Source organism: Balaenoptera physalus, assembly GCF_965194825.1.
Source record: "Balaenoptera physalus genome assembly, chromosome: 7".
NCBI lineage: Eukaryota > Metazoa > Chordata > Mammalia > Artiodactyla > Balaenopteridae > Balaenoptera > Balaenoptera physalus.
Window position 1 is genome coordinate 111,989,657 of NC_138886.1, and position 16,193 is coordinate 112,005,849.

The 16,193-nt window shown below is 40.3% G+C and overlaps 1 long non-coding RNA gene across 1 annotated transcript in view; it reads right to left on the minus strand.

Moving 5' to 3' along the window:
- LOC309664125 overlaps nt 1–3,735 on the minus strand; it is a 764,383-nt gene extending 760,648 nt beyond the window's left edge. Inside the window, exon 1 of the long non-coding RNA XR_014265637.1 lies at nt 3,703–3,735. This is a non-coding gene — a long non-coding RNA (uncharacterized lncRNA). The remainder of the gene's footprint in view (nt 1–3,702) is intronic.
- Nucleotides 3,736–16,193: the final 12,458 nt, after the last annotated feature.

A 16,193-nucleotide genomic window follows, 5' to 3' on the forward strand; every position in this document is an offset into this window, starting at 1 on the left:
CTGAGGTTAGAGAAGTTTGCAGGGATGAGACCACGGTAAAGGATACAGTCTTCCATGTTCTATGGGAAGCTGCTAAAAAGTTTAAACTCAAAAGGATGGCACAATATGACTTAAGGTTGTTACAAAGTTCTATGGCTACTGTATGAAGAATGAATTGGAGGCAGGTCAGAAAAACTGGTTGCAGTGGTCTAACTGGAAAGTGATAGTTTAGCTGGGATACATGGGAGACAGAAGGTTGGCAGTGGAAATGAAGAAAATTGAAGGAATTAAAGATGTACATCTCAGGGATACAAACTAGAGAACTTGCTGATGTAGGTGCTGAGGGCATGAGAGGAATCAGAGGTTCACTCAGCTCTCTGACTTGAACCTCTAGTCGAGGATGTTTCTTTTTACTCACTGAGATGAGGGAGATTGAGAAAACTGGGATTTTAGGACGATGGAGAGGGACTTGAACATTTGATTTCGTAATAGGTTAAGTTTGAGGTGCATGTTTGAGATGTGCAACAGGAGATAAAAACCCAATGTGACCTGCGACCCCCCTGGAGTCTCTCTGAAATGCTCTGTGAATTCAGTGGGGTCTGTTCACTCTATCTCAAGGGAATGTGAATGATTCCCGGCTCTGTATGAGCTCAGGAAAGTATTCTCCTTACAGCTCTCTGGCACCAGAGCTGCAGCTGAGGCTGCCAAGGAGCATGGCATACCGAATTTAGGGAGCAGAGCCTGAGGGCCAGGAAACGTAGCCCCCTCCTTCAAAATTGTTCAGCTCCGCGGGCCCTTGCACTCTGGCCTGTGACAGTAAGGGCAGCCCCTCCCTGACCCATGGTCTCCGAAATGACCCGGGGTTATTCTTCCGATGCCGCAGACAACAGGCTTCCATCAAGATGGCTGACTATCTTCAGCAAACAGTGGTTTGGCCTCACCCTTCTCTCTGGGAAACATTTTACTTCTTTCAGTATGGCTGGGCTAACACTTTTCCAAACTTTTAAGTTCTGCTTCCTTTTCGATTCACAATTGCACCTTTATTTTTTTATTTTGTAAAATAAATTTATTTATTTATTTTTGGCTGCATTGGGTCTTCATTGCTGCGCGTGGGCTTTCTCTGGTTGTGGCAAGCAGGGGCTACTCTTCGTTGCAGTGCACAGGCTTCTCATGGCGGTGGCTTCTCTTGTTGCGGTGCATGTGCTCTAGGCACGCTGGCTTCAGTAGTTGTGGCACGTGGGCTCAGTAGTTGTGGCTCGCGGGCTCTAGAGTGCAGGCTCAGCAGTTGTGGCGCACTGGCTTAGTTGCTCCGCGGCATGTGGGATCTTCCCGGACCAGGGCTCGAGCCCGTGTCCCCTGCATTGGCAGGTGGATTCTTAACCACTGTGCCACCAGGGAAACCCCACAATTGCACCTTTAAATCATTTCTCTCATCTGGCCTTTTACCATAAGTATTCAAGGGAAAACAGACCTCTCCTTTAACACTTGTGCTTAGAAATTTCCTCAGCCAAATCCTGTGTCATTGCTCACAGGTTCTCCCACAAAATACTCAGATGGGAACACAATTCAGACAAGTTCCTTGCCACTTTGTACCAAGGATCGCCTTTCTCTAGTTTCCAGTAATACGTTCCTCATTTCCATCCGAGCCCTCATCAGAACGACATTTACTATCCATATTTCTACCAACATTCTGTTCACTACCGCTCAGTCATACTCCGAGAAGACTGAGGCTTTCTCTGAAGCTGCGTCCTCTCCTTCCAAACACTCAAGAGACTCACCCTTTACAGTTAATTCATGGCAACGGAGGCTTTTCCCAACATGCGCCCCTGAACTCTTCTAGCCTCTCCCCATCACCCAGTTCCAAAGCCACTTCCACATTTTTAGGTACTTATTGCAGCAACATCCCACTCTTGGCACCAATTTTTTTTCTCTTAGTCCATTCAGACTGCTATAATAAAATACCACAGGCTGAGTGGCAAAAACAGAAATTTATTTCTCACAGTTCTGGAGGCTGGAAGTCCACGACCAGGGTGCCAGCCAGCATGGTCAGATTCTGGTGAGAGTCTGCTTCCGAGCTGCAGACTGCTGACTAGACTTCTCGCCGTGTCCTCACATGGTGGAAGGGATGAGCTAGCCTTCTGGGGCCTCATTTATAAGAGTACTAATCCCATTTATGAGATCTCTGCCCCCATGACCTAATCGCCTGGGAAGGTCTCACCCCCTAATACTGTCACCTTGGCATTAGATTTTCAACATATAAATTTTGGGGAGGAACACAAACATTCAGAGCATTGTTGTATCTTCTGCCATTACTCTATCTCCACCCCGTATCCTCAGATTCCATCATTTTTTATTGCCAGTGCTAAGAAATGGAAAAAGTAAGAAGGCAATGCGAGAAGTGACATTTACTGAGTGCCTGCCTATATGAGACACTTTGCTGCTTCATTACATACATTATCACATTTGATTCTCAAAGTAACCCATTTGGTGGGGCTTGTTACCCACATTTCAGAGATAAGAAAACGAAGCCTCCAAGGTACCCCTCTCCCCACTCTGGCACAGCTTGTAAGAATAGAAAAAGTTTATTGAGCCTGGATATATTTAAATCCAGAGTCAAGAAGAGGCTACACTATTTGCAAAAGAACCCCTTTCAATGGATGCAGCATAGAATTACTCAAAGGAAAGGAGTCAGGGAGTCTTCTGTTTGGAGTCCTGATACAGGTTTCGCCGAAGAGCATCCCCCCTTGTGTGCCCAGGGCTATTGTTCTTTTTATGCTAGTGGGAGTTCAGACATGCACAACACTTCCAAAAAAGGCAAGAGACACAGGGACATGCACACAATAAAATGTTAGGGAGGACGACTCCCTGGGGACACAAAGGACGTATGAGGAAATGTTCAGTGTTTTTGCATTTTTGTGGGGTTTTTTTATGGGTTATGTTTTATGATCAATCACAAATGATTATTCACAGGGTAAAGGGTGTCTCTCTGAAAAATTGCTAGCAACGTATTGATCTTAAAACGATGAGAAAAATGCAATAAGATGAAAAACAAAACAAAAGCAAAAGTGCTTCAGTCCTTTGTCCTTTCACGAGGACATGGTAATGATTTGGTACTAAGTTACAAATGACTTATCATTAATGGTGTTGGCTATGTCTTGATGTTGGAATCCCACTGAAACTTATGGATAAATCTAAAAAAAACTGATACAAATGAATTTATTTACAAAACAGACACAGACTCAAAGACTTCAAAAACAAATTTATGGTTACCAAAGGGAAGGGGGGGAGGGATAAATTAGGAGTTTGGAATTAATATATACACACTACTATATATAAAATAGATAATTAACAAGGACCTACTGTGTAGCACAGGAAACTCTACTCATATTCTGTAATGACCTAGATGGGAAAAGAATCTGAAAAAGAATGGATATATGTATATGTATAACTGAATCACTTTGCCGTACACCTGAAACTAATACACCATTGTAAGTCAACTATACTCCAATATAAAATAAAAATTAAATTAAAAATTAAGGGACTTCCCTGGTGGCACAGTGGTTAAGAATCTACCTGCCAATACAGGGGACATGGGTTCGAGCCCTGCTCCGGGAATATCCCACATGCCGCGAAGCAACTAAGCCCGTCCGCCACAACTACTGAGCCTGTGCTCTAGAGCCCACGAGCCACAACTACTGAAGCCCACGTGCCTAGAGCCCATACTCTGCAACAAGAGAAGCCACCGCAATGAGAAGCCTGTGCACTGCAATGGAAAGTAGCCCCTGCTCGCCGCAACGAGAGAAAGAGAGAAAGCCCGCGCAATGAAGACCCAATGCAGCCCAAAATAAATAAATAAATAAATTTATTTAAAAATGTAAAAAAGATCGTTTATAAAGACTAATTGCAACCAATAGTATTCATGGATAGATAATTCAATTCAAAAATATTTTTTAGGAGCCTGTAAACACCAATGTACATTTATTGAGCATCCACTAGACACTAAACCTGGGGAGACCCATATAAACATAATAAATTACTACAATCAAACCCATTTTTAACGGAATATTTATTAACATCTTAGGGACAAAATGAGGGAAGAATCCCTAAGTGTTAATGAATATTCCACTAAGATGGGTTCAATTGTCACGTGACCTTTTGGAAATGGAACAGGACTTCACATTGATTTTAATATGCTGGTAGGTATTGTGACCGCCAAGAGCAATTAATGTACAGTCTTTCCAGAACCTGTTTCTTCATGGAGTGTTTTTATGAAAAGAAGAATTGAGAAATGTTAGTGATGTGGAAAAAAAAACTATGGAAAATGTAAAAATCCAAAGTGGAATAAGATAAACATATTAAAACAAGTACATTCTGTCACTCTTGACACCCCAAGTTATAGCCCACAAATCACAGAAGAACATAGAAAGAATAGCGACCATTGCCATGTGCACAATCTTAAAGGATTTTCATGACCTTGCTATGACAGCCATTATCATCAAAGGAAGCAATCTGATTGCTTATAGGCATTGGCTCATACAAAGCCATAAACATCCCAAGATGACCCCACCATCACCATAGCAACCCTATCCCTAATTACCAATTGTGGCAGCTCTGGTGTAGCAACCTCTTTTGTTCAAGTCTATGTTTTTGCAGAACTACTGCTCAAGCTCACAGAATGAAAGCAGTGAGAACCGAGAGCACCCCCTGGTGGCTACCACTCTCTCCTGCACGCTCCAGCCGGTTTTGAGGTGCAATGCCAGGCAATCAGAACGACCAAGTCAGCTCAACTGCATGAATCCTCCTGATTTCCAGAAAGAAATGCATCGTGATCACACAGAATTTGCACAGTAATAAACTTCCACTCTTCGGACCTCCCTGGTGGCGCAGTGGTTAAGAATCTGCCTGCCAATGCAGGGGACACAGGTTCGAGCCCTGCTCCGGGAAGATCCCACATGCCGCGGAGCAACTAAGCCCGTGCGCCACGACTACTGAGCCTGCGCTATAGCGCCCGCGAGCCACAACTACTGAGCCCATGTGCCACAACTACGGAAGCCCACACGTCTAGAGCCCATGCTCCACAACAAGAGAAGCCACCGCAATGAGAAGCCTGCCCACCACAACGAAGAGTAGCCCCTGATCACCGCAATGAGAGAAAGACTGTGTGAAGCAATGAAGACCCAATGCCGCCATAAATAAATAAATAAATAAATTTATTTTAAAAACTTCCATCCTTATGTCAATGAAGTAAGAAGTCCCAAACCCAGGGCAAACTCTCAAAACATAATAGGAAAGTAGGAACTAGAATGTGGAAATAGAATCACGTTTGGTCTTTAAGTTAATTTATAGAAAATAAGCCTTCCCCTAGACTCTTTTCTGAGATCTACTGTAACAGCATTCACTATTGTCAGTAAATAATGCATAAATAAGTAAATAAATATTCCCATTTAAATGAATAGTTAGCCCAATGCCATAAAGGAAAAAAAAAAAGGGTGAAAGTGACTCTAGAACATTTTAGGATAGACAGTTACGGAACAGCAGCCTAGAGACACTCTTGAAGCCAAAAACCCTCTGAGACCTCCTGGTTACGTGAGCCCGCAAATTCCCTTTGATGCCGAAATTTGTCTGAGATGAATTTCTATTATCTGTACCAAAAGAATGCATATTAATACAGTGTACCTTCTATTCATTTGTTGTTCACTTTAAATTTTTTATTTCTCTTGTTCCCTCTGTATTCTGGGAGAAATCTTTAAGCTTGTATTACACTTGGCTTAAATAATCTGTTTGTGATGAGTGATTTATTTATTTTCCTATTCTAATACGTCTTAATTCTGGCACGCACCTTTATTTTCCTTCAATACCTCCCAATATTGTATGCATCCGCATATTGCTTTCTCTTTCTTCTCAGTCCATTTCATATGAATGTGTTTCCTTATCATCTTTTAGCTTTGATTTGACCTGTAGCTTCTTGAATTTTATTGAAAGACAAAGCAGGTGCTATTTAAAATTTCTTTCTCTGTTCCATGATAGTAAATATTTCTCAAAACAATACCAAGTATTCTTATACAACCTGAGCGCTATGAAAGCCTTATTTTGCACTTTCATCTCTTTTCACAGTCTCAGATTGGTTTTTCCCTGTTTACATATCCTTGAGCAAGGGCAGTTCTAACTGGCCGAATCAGTAGATTGTATTTGTGCCCCTTCCATGTCCCTCTAATTTATGTAGAGTCCTTATCACAGATCATAAACTAAAAGACAGGTTGGCAATAATCTACATTACCACTCAGGGGTATAGTAGCCTAAGATGACAGAAGAGAAAAATCCATGGGGGACCCCAGGAGGCAAAATTATCCCTGTGCAGTTTCTTCTGCTTGCTATGGTGAAGCTGCAGCATTAAGAAGCAGCTTTCTCCAGGAAATTTTATCTTTGGTTTGACAGCACCCCAAGGTTCCCAGTTGGCTGCTCCTGGCTTTTTTCCTGGAGCACTTGTCCCCTGGGTCAGTCCTAGGGCCCCTCTGGCTTTCTGCCTAGTAGAACAGTGCAGGGACACTGGCCTCCCAGTTCCTCCCACTGTTCTCTATTGTTTTTCATAGCAACAGCAATCCCAAGATTCATCTATCCCTTGACCCTTTAAATTAGTGTGGGCGGTAGGCAGAATTCTAAAGATGGACCCTGTTATTCCCATGCCCTGGGAATGGGGTTCTTCAAAGACTGTGTAGGTGCTGCTGCAAAGGCACTTTGCAGATATTTTTAAAGTCCCAGATCCATTGACCTTAAGATATGGAGATGATCCAGCTAGGTCTGACCTAATGATCTGAGCCTTTTAAAGAAAAAAAAAAAAAAAAAAGAAGTCAGAGGGACTTGAGGCATAAGAAGGATTTGCTGTGCTCTTATCAGCTTGAAGATAGAGGGGCCATGTGAGCAGGAATGTGGGTAGCCTCTAGGAGCACAGAGCAGACCCCAGATGCAGGCAGCAAGGAAGTGGGGACCTCAGATCTACAGCAAGGAGCAACTGGATTTTGACAACCTGAATAAGCTCAGAAGTGGATTTTTCCCCATAACCTCCAGATCAGAGTCCAGCCTAGCCAACACCTTGATTTCAGTACTGTGAGACCCTGAACAGAGAACCCAGCAGAGCCCAGGCTGTACTTCTGACCCACAGAACTATGAACTAGTAAGTGGGCACTGTTTGAAGCTGCTAAATCCTACAGCAATAGAAAATGAACACAGGGTATATTAGCGAGTTTCTTCTAGAATTTCCTCTGCTCTCTTCTTGAGATTCTGCCACTTTCCTGGGAAAAGAGCTTCAAGTCAGCCCTCAGCATCTATCTTCAAACTGGATGTAGCCCTAGATGTAGCAAGAATTCTCGAGATAATGTTTCTACTTTACATATGAGTAAAGCTCAGAAATATTAATTTGCATGATATTATACAGTTATTCATTATAGAGCTAAGATTTGAAAACAAGTCCAAAGGTCATCATTTTTTAATAATACCAAGTTTCAGTGATATGTTTTGCCTAAACAAGGAATGTCAAATATATGGCAAGCGTTTCACTACTTCCTTCTCCTCCACCCATGTCAGACATCTCCAATCAATCACAGAACTCTGTTGCTGTCAGTCTAGATAGAGCTTCAGAATCCTTCTTAAAATAGGATGCCAGAGCCTGAGGTTAGTTCCACTGATTGAAGTTAGTAGAAGAAATGAACACATTGTGTTCATGAATTGGAAGAACTCATGTTGTTAAAATGTCCATACTATGCAAAGTGATCTATAGAGTTAATGCAATCCCTATCAAAATTCCAATGGCATTCTTTACAAAAATGGAAAAAGCAATCCTTTCGTATGGAATCACAAAAGACCTCAAATAGCCAAAGACATCTTGAGCAAGAAGAACAAAGCTAGAGGCATCACAATTCCTGATTTCAAAATATATTACAGTGCTCCAGTAATTAAAACAGCCTGGTACTGGCATAAAAACAGACATACAGATCAATGAAACAGAAAAGAAAGCCTAGAAATAAAACCCCACATGTACAATCAACTGACCTTCCCCAAGAATGCCAAGAACACGAAATGAGGAAAGGATAGCCTCTTCAATATATGGTATTGGAAAAGCTGGATATCTACATGTAGAAGAATTAAATTGGACCCTTATCTCACACCATATACAGAAATCATCTCAAAATGGATTACAGACTTAACATAAGACCAGAAATTGTAAACTAATGAAACCATAAAACTACTAAAAGGAAACAGAGGAGAAAAACTTTCTGATATTGGTCTGGGCGATGATTTTTTGGATATAATATCAGATACATAGTCAACAAAAGCAGAACTAGAAAAGTGGAATTACATCAAACTAAAAAGCTCTGCACAGCAAAGGAAACAATCAACAGAGTGGAAAGACAACCTACAGAATGGGAGACAATATTTGCAAATCATATATCTGATAAAAGGTTAATATCCAGAGTACATAAAGAACTCATACAACTCAACAAAAATTAAAAATAAATAACCTGATTAAAAAATGGGTAAAGGACTTGAATAGACATTTCTCCAAAGATGATATCCAAGTGGCCAACAAGCTTATGAAAAGATGCTTAACATCATTAATCGTTATAAAAATGCAAGTCAAACCACAAAAGATATCACTTCACACGCATTAGGATAGCTTAGATCAAAATAATAATAATAATAGTAAGTATTGACAAAGATGTGGAAAAATTGGAATCCTTGTACACTGTTGGTAGGATAATAAAATGGTGCAACCACTTTGGAAAACAATGTGGCAGTTTAAAAAAAGGTAAAATGTAACTACCATATGATCTAGCAATCCCATTCTGGGTGTATATCCAAAAGAACCAGATAAAAGTCTTAAAGATGTATTTTTATATTCATGGTAATAGCATTATTCACAGTTGCCAAGAGGTAAAATCCTACCAAAGGCTCATTGACAGATGAATGGATAAACAAAATAGAATATACATCTATACAAGGAAACAGTATTCAATCTTAAAAAGGAAGGAAATTCTTTCACATGCTACAACATAGATGAACCTTGGGAACATTATGCTGAGTGAAATAAGCTACTCAAAGAAGGACAAATATTGTCCAGTTCCACTTATACAAGGTATCTAAAGTAGTCAAAGTCATAGAAATAGAAAGTAGAATGGTGGTCTTAGCAAGGGCTGGGAGGAGGAGGAGATCGGGAGTTGATGTTCAATGGGTATAGCGGTTCCATTTTGCCAAATGACAAAGTTCTGGAGACCTGTTACTCAACAATGTCACTATACTGAACACTACTGGGCTATGCACTTAAAAATGGTTATGATGATAAATTCTATGTTATGCATTTTTACCACAATTAAAAATTAAAAAAGCAGTTATAGAAGAAAATTCATACTGCATAGAGTGAAGGTGCTATGTAAAAATATAAAGTCATGTAAACACCCCAATTAAAAGGTAGAGATAATCAGATTGAGTAGAAAACTAAGATTCAGTTATATGCTGCTTAAAAGAAACCAGTCCAGCTTTGTTTGGATTAGTATTAGGATGATATATCTGTTTTCATGACATTAAACATTTTTATGTCTTTATATTTAAAGTGTGTTTCCTGTAGGTAGCATACAGGATGAAAATATAATAACCGAAAGTTTTCCAAAAATAATGGAAACTATCAAACCACAGAGCCAAGAAGTTCAGAGAACCTGAAGCAGATAAATAAAGAAAAAATCTTGAAGGCAACCAGAGAAGAAAGACACATATAGAGAAAGAAAGTTAAGAATTATGGCAGACTTCTCATCAGAAAATATGAAGGGAGAAGACAATGGCTAGGGATTTTTCAAGAAGTAAAATTATTTCCTTAGATCCAGACATGATCTGTGAGGTGTAGAACAAGTAATCCCAGATGTGAGAAAGAATAGGAATATAGAGGAAGCTAATAATAAGGTTTAATATTTTATTAAGTGTTCATTATATTTCTTGTACTATAATAAAGCTTCAGCATTATCAGCAATTTCCCATGACTCTATGAAGTATTATTATCTCCATTTTACAGATGAGATACAGACATCATAATAATTGTCAGTCCTTCAGAGAACCAGAGAAGCTGCACGTGTAGGTATTTTAGAAACCAGATCCAGGGCACATTTGATCTGCAGGGAAGGAAACAGTAGAAATCCAGTGTTGAGAGTCATCCAGAACTGAAAAATCAGCACCAGGAGGAAGACGATGGTTAGCAATGTTTGAGCGAACAGAAGACTGTCAGGCAGCAGGTAGAAGAAACCAGAAATAAGAAGGTGAAAAAAGAGCAGGGCATAGGCGAGTCAGTGAAAGAGAAGTACGTTCCAAGTAGGAGAGAAGGCATAGAGTAGGAATACATAGCACATGATGAACATGACACCGGTAGGCAAGAGTTTTGCTAAAAGGAGTATTAGAAGTTCAGATTGGAGGATAAATGCCAGAATGTGTGAACTCTTGAACTCTGGACTATAGGGCAATACAAGATAACCCATTTTCTTTTCTTTCTTTTTTTTTGGCTGCACCACACGCATGCGGGATCTTCCCGACCAGGGATGGAACCTGTGCTCCCCACACTGGAAGGTCAGAGTCTTAACCACTGGACCGCCAGGGAAGTCCAAGATACCCTATTTTCCAACCACTTCCTATCTCTGCTTCAGGGTCCCATCATCTGACAACAGAGCTTCATACTCATAATACTCTATTTCTACTTCTAAGTGAATGACAATTCCATGAAATAACAATGGAGAGAAAGAAGTAAGAAAACTAAACGCACATTACCATGACTGTGCAAATACTTTTATTGAATTTTAGAAGGTAAAGAAAGAAGATTAATATCCTGTTTGAGATATTCAAGACTTCTGAAACAAAATGCCTGAAATAGCCCAGTAATAAGATATTCCCATGTTCTTAAAGCTTCCCATATGGATACTCCTGACCTTTCATGGAATCATATGGTTTATATATAAAGAGATTCAGTGACCTGAAGTGTCTCAGAATTTCTGTTACTCCTCTTGTCTCGCTGAGGTCAGAGCATTTCAAGTGGCTCCAGAAGACTCTTTTCTGCATAGATTTAAGGGCTCCAAATAAAATTGCTAACAAGAGAAAAATGTATGAGTGCTATATTTGCTTCCCATGAGAAATTTAGCCCAGAGTAACGTGTATGCCTCATTTCAAGGTTCCCAGAAGCATCTCCTTTGGGAATTCAAACCATAATTTAGTTCATTTCAATAAAACCATACAAGTTGCCCAGGTTCTCTTAGCCTAGGAAAGAGAGCCAGAATGTTCTCAGTGTTTTAGAAAGAACATGGGTTCTGTTGTCAAGCTGAGTAGAATTTAAATCCTGGTTCTTCCATTTAGAAACAATCTGGACAGTAGCCTCAATCTCCAAGATGCTCAGCTCCTTCTGGAAAATAGGTGTACTAATGCCTATCTGGTAGGGTTATAGTGATGATTAAAGTAAATGAGGTAATGCAGGCGAAGTGCCCATGAGATAAAAGGCACATTGTAGGGACTACATGTCTGTTTTCTTCTCCTGTCCCCAGTACGAAATATAGTTTTAAGGGTTTAACATTTCCCTTTGGTACTTATAAAGAATAAATCTGAAATTAAACAAATACCACATATAGTACTTCTAGAAACTCCATCAAAAAAGACATTTAGCATCTATTACCATTAGCCTGCAGAAAAGCCACAAAAATAGACCAAGGAAGAAAGTGTGAAGATCTCATGACAAATAAATTTAGAGACAGTTTTCTCCTTCCCTAAGGCAGATATGTTCCATGGTTTTAATTAAACTTTTCAAAATTCATCTCAATTCTTCCTTCCATTCCTTTGAAATCTTTTCGGATACAAGTCTTCAGGCTTTCTTCTCTCCCCTATCTCCCCTATCTGGAGCCTCTATTAAACATGGGCACATACACATCTCTATTAAACATGCACCCATATACATGCACACATGCTTTCTCACTCGAACTGTCTTTCCCTCTCTGTCTCCATCTCTCACAGTCTGTATTTGTGTGTGTGTGTGTCTCTCCCTCACTTCCTCCTTTCCTTCTTCCAACTCCCACCTCTTGCCCAAAAAGTTATTTCAATCCCTTGGAAGAAAACTGTAATTATATTGTATTTCCACAGGGAGTTCCTTCACTATTTAGTTGGCAACAGGCTGATGTTCTGAATATAGAACCGTGCGATTATTGTCATGGCAGGCTGTAAATAGACTTCTTTTCTTTGCAGATCATTTGATGACTCTTAATTACCTGTAGACTAAGTTCAAATTCCTTCACTTGACATTCAGGGCCCTTCTCAATGTCCCAATCATGCCAGGTTTAACTTCTGCCAACCCCACTGCATATGGGGTTCTGATCACTCTGGATAACTTACTGTTCCTTAAACACGCCAGCCTTCCAGAGAACACTACCTAGAAGTTGTACATGCCCATTGCCTTTCCTCATGATGTATGATCCCTAAAATGCCCTCTCTCCACACCCCTTCCATACCTGGTGATAGCCTCCTTACACTAAGGATTCAGCTCAAAGTCGCTCTTACTCGGCTTGGGCTAAGGAGTCCTTCTTCTGTGTGCCCAGCAAACAACAATGGAAGCTATCACCTGCTGGTGGTGTATGATTCTTCCCCAATAGAATACTACAAGTTTTGGGGCCCTTTTATTCATATCTATCATTCCAGTGCTTTCAATGCATTAGTACAATCCCAGGATGTGGTTAGGACAAAAATTTTATATAAATTTTACTAATGAAACCAGAAAATAAATCCAATATGATTAGATCCAATTATGACTGACAGAAAAAAAAATTCCAAAAAAGGGTTTAGTTCTCTTTTATACATCTGAAGGAAGTTTGGTGCCCATGGTGTTAGGGATCCAGGCTTCTGTGAGCCTGTTATACCCCCAAGCATACCTCAGGATCCAAAGTGGTTGCTCCTGTTCCAGTTATCACACTCACATTCAATCCAGCAGGGGAGAGGAAAGGGAAGAAAAAGGACATACTCCCCCAATTAAAAACACTTCCTGTACAAATGAACTTATTTACAAAACAGAAGTAGACTCACAGACATAGAAAGCAAACTTATGGTTACCAAAGGGGAGGGAGGCGAGGGCTAAATTAGGAGTTTGGGGTTAAAATATACACACTAATATATATAAAATAGATAACCAACAAGGACCTACTGTAAAGCCCAGGGAACTATACTCAGTAACTTGTAATAAACTATAATGGAAGAGAATGTAAAAAAATATATGTATTTATATATACGTATAACTGAATCACTTTACTGTACACCTGAAACTAACACAATATTGTAAATCAACTTTATGTCAGTAAAAAATTTTTTTAATAAAATAAAAACACTTCCTGGAAATTGTATGTACTATTTTCATTTCCTTGTCAGAAATTAATAAACCAACAACACCTAGAATAGGGGAGGTTGAGAAGTGTAAAGTCTTTAAAGTTTTACTATGCAAATTAAACATGTACTCATGAAACAGATTCCCTGCAACTGCAATGACTTATGATAATGTGCAGTTATGCTCAAGACAAGTTAATGTGCAATATATTTAGCATTAATTAGTTACTCTATATTCAAGCATAAATTTTCATATGTATTTATAGCTGTAGCTTAACTTTATCTCAATCATGTGTTAGGATATTATTGCAGTCACTTCTTCTGAGATTGCCTGGGTCAACGCTTAGCAAGATTACTCTCCCCAGCTTTGGTCATTAAACACAGAGACTCATTACTCCCTAACGGTGTTAATGAAAAACAGCTCATAAGCAAGTTATATAACTTAATTGTAATCAAGAAATCAGCTTAGTTATATTATTTAAAGAAATCACGGGGCTTCCCTGGTGGCGCGGTGGTTAAGAATCTGCCTGCCAATACAGGAGACACGGGTTCGAGCCCTGGTCCGGGAAGATCCCACGTGCTGTGGAACAACTAAGCCCATGCGCCCCATCTAATGAGCCCGTGAGCCACAACTACTGAGCCTGCGCGCCTAGAGCCTGTGCTCCCAACAAGAGAAGCCACCACAATGAGAAGCCTGCACACCACAACAAAGAGTAACCCCTGCTTGCCGTAACCGGAAAAAAGCCCGCGTGCAGCAACGAAGACCCAACGCAGCCAAAAATAAAATAAATGTATAAAAAAAAAAAAGAAATCACATCTTGAATTCACCATCCCCCAAACTGAATCCTTCCCTATGGAACCTTCCCCATCCTCAGATATTCATATTCTCATTTTAATGGTAGCACCACAATCTGCCCACCTGCTCAAGCCGGAAACCTGGAATTCTCTCTATTAAGTCACTAAATTCCATTGATTCTTCCTGTTTCAATCCTTCCCTCCAACACCTCACCATCACACTCTTCGTTCAGGCTCTCACCCTGCCTGACCTCCTCCTCCTCCTAAACTTTCCCCGCCAGACTCCAGAGCTGCTTCGGGTGAGAGCCCCTTCCCTTCTGCTGTCAGAATGACATTCCGAATTACAAGTGCATTGCTCTCCTACTTTAAATCCTCTGGAACACTCAACAGGAAAGAGTCCACACTCCCAAACTCCTACCCCTTCCAGCTACATGAAGAATCTGGATCCTGCCAATCCCTGTAGCTCTCGCTCCTGGCACTTCCCTTATTATTATCAATCCTTGCTTTAGGGAAATACTTGTCACTTCCAGAATGCCATGTAGCATTCCTACCTTTGCATGGGCTGTTCTCTCAGTCTGGAAGGCCCTCTGTTCTCTTCCCCTACCCTCTACTTCCCATCTTCTGCCTGCCTGACCGTCTCCTGGTTTTCCTCCAAAACTCAGCTCAGATATCTCTCCTCTGTGTAAACATCTCTGTCCCCTCACCCTCCTCCCAGTCCACTGAAGAGTGAGGCTTTCCCATAAAACATACTTTTATTATATGACTTTTCTCAATACTTCGAAACTTTATCTCATCTAGATGACAGGACATTTCAGAGAAAGAAGTTTTTTGTTAACATCTTTATTGGAGTATAATTGCTTTACAATGGTGTGTTAGTTTCTGCTTTATAACAAAGTGAATCACTTACACATATACATACATCCCCATATCTCCTCCCTCTTGCGTCTCCCTCCCACCCTCCCTATCCCACCCCTCTAGGTGGTCACAAAGCACCCAGCTGATCTCCCTGTGCTATGCAGCTGCTCCCCACTAGCTATCTATTTTACATTTGGTAGAGTATATATGTCAGTGCTACTCTCTCACTTCGTCCCAGCTTCCCCTTCCCTCTCCTGGTGTCCTCAAGTCCATTCTCTACGTCTGCATCTTTATTCCTGTCCTGCCCCTAGGTTCTTCATAACCTTTTTTTTAGATTCCATATATATGTGTTAGCATGCGGTATTTGTTTTTCTCTTTCTGACTTACTTCACTCTGTATGACAGACTCTAGGTCCATCCACCTCACTACAAATAACTCAATTTCGTTTCTTTTTATGGCTGAGTAATATTCCATTGTATATATGTACCACATCTTCTTTATTCATTCATCTGTTGATGGACACTTAGGTTGCTTCCATGTCCTGGCTATTGTAAATAGAGCTGCAATGAACATTGTGGTACATGACTCTTTTTGAATTATGGTTTTCTTAGGATGTATGCCCAGTAGTGGGATTGCTGGGTCATATGGTAGTTCTATTTTCAGTTTTTTAAGGAACCTCCATACTGTTCTCCATAGTGGCTGTATCAATTTACATTCCCACCAGCAGTGCAAGAGGGTTCCCTTTTCTCCACACCCTCTCCAGCATTTATTGTTTGTAGACTTTTTAATGATGGCCATTCTGACTGGTGTGAGGTATGAGGTGATACTTCATTGTAGTTTTAATTTGCATTTCTCTAATGATTAGTGATGCTGAGCATTCTTTCATGTGTTTGTTGGCAATCTGTTTATCTTCTTTGGAGAAAAGTCTATTAAGTTTTCTGCCCATTTTTGGATTGGGTTGTTTGCTTTTTTCATATTGAGCTGCATGAGCTGCTTATATATTTTGGAGATTAATCCTTTGTCAGTTGCTTATTTTGAAAATATTTTCTCCCATTCTGAGGGTTGTCTTTTCATCTTGTTTATGGTTTCCTTTGCTGTGCAACAGCTTTTAAGTTTCATTAGGTCCCATTTGTTTCTTTTTGTTTTTATTTCCATTTCTCTAGGACGTGGGTCAAAAAGGATCT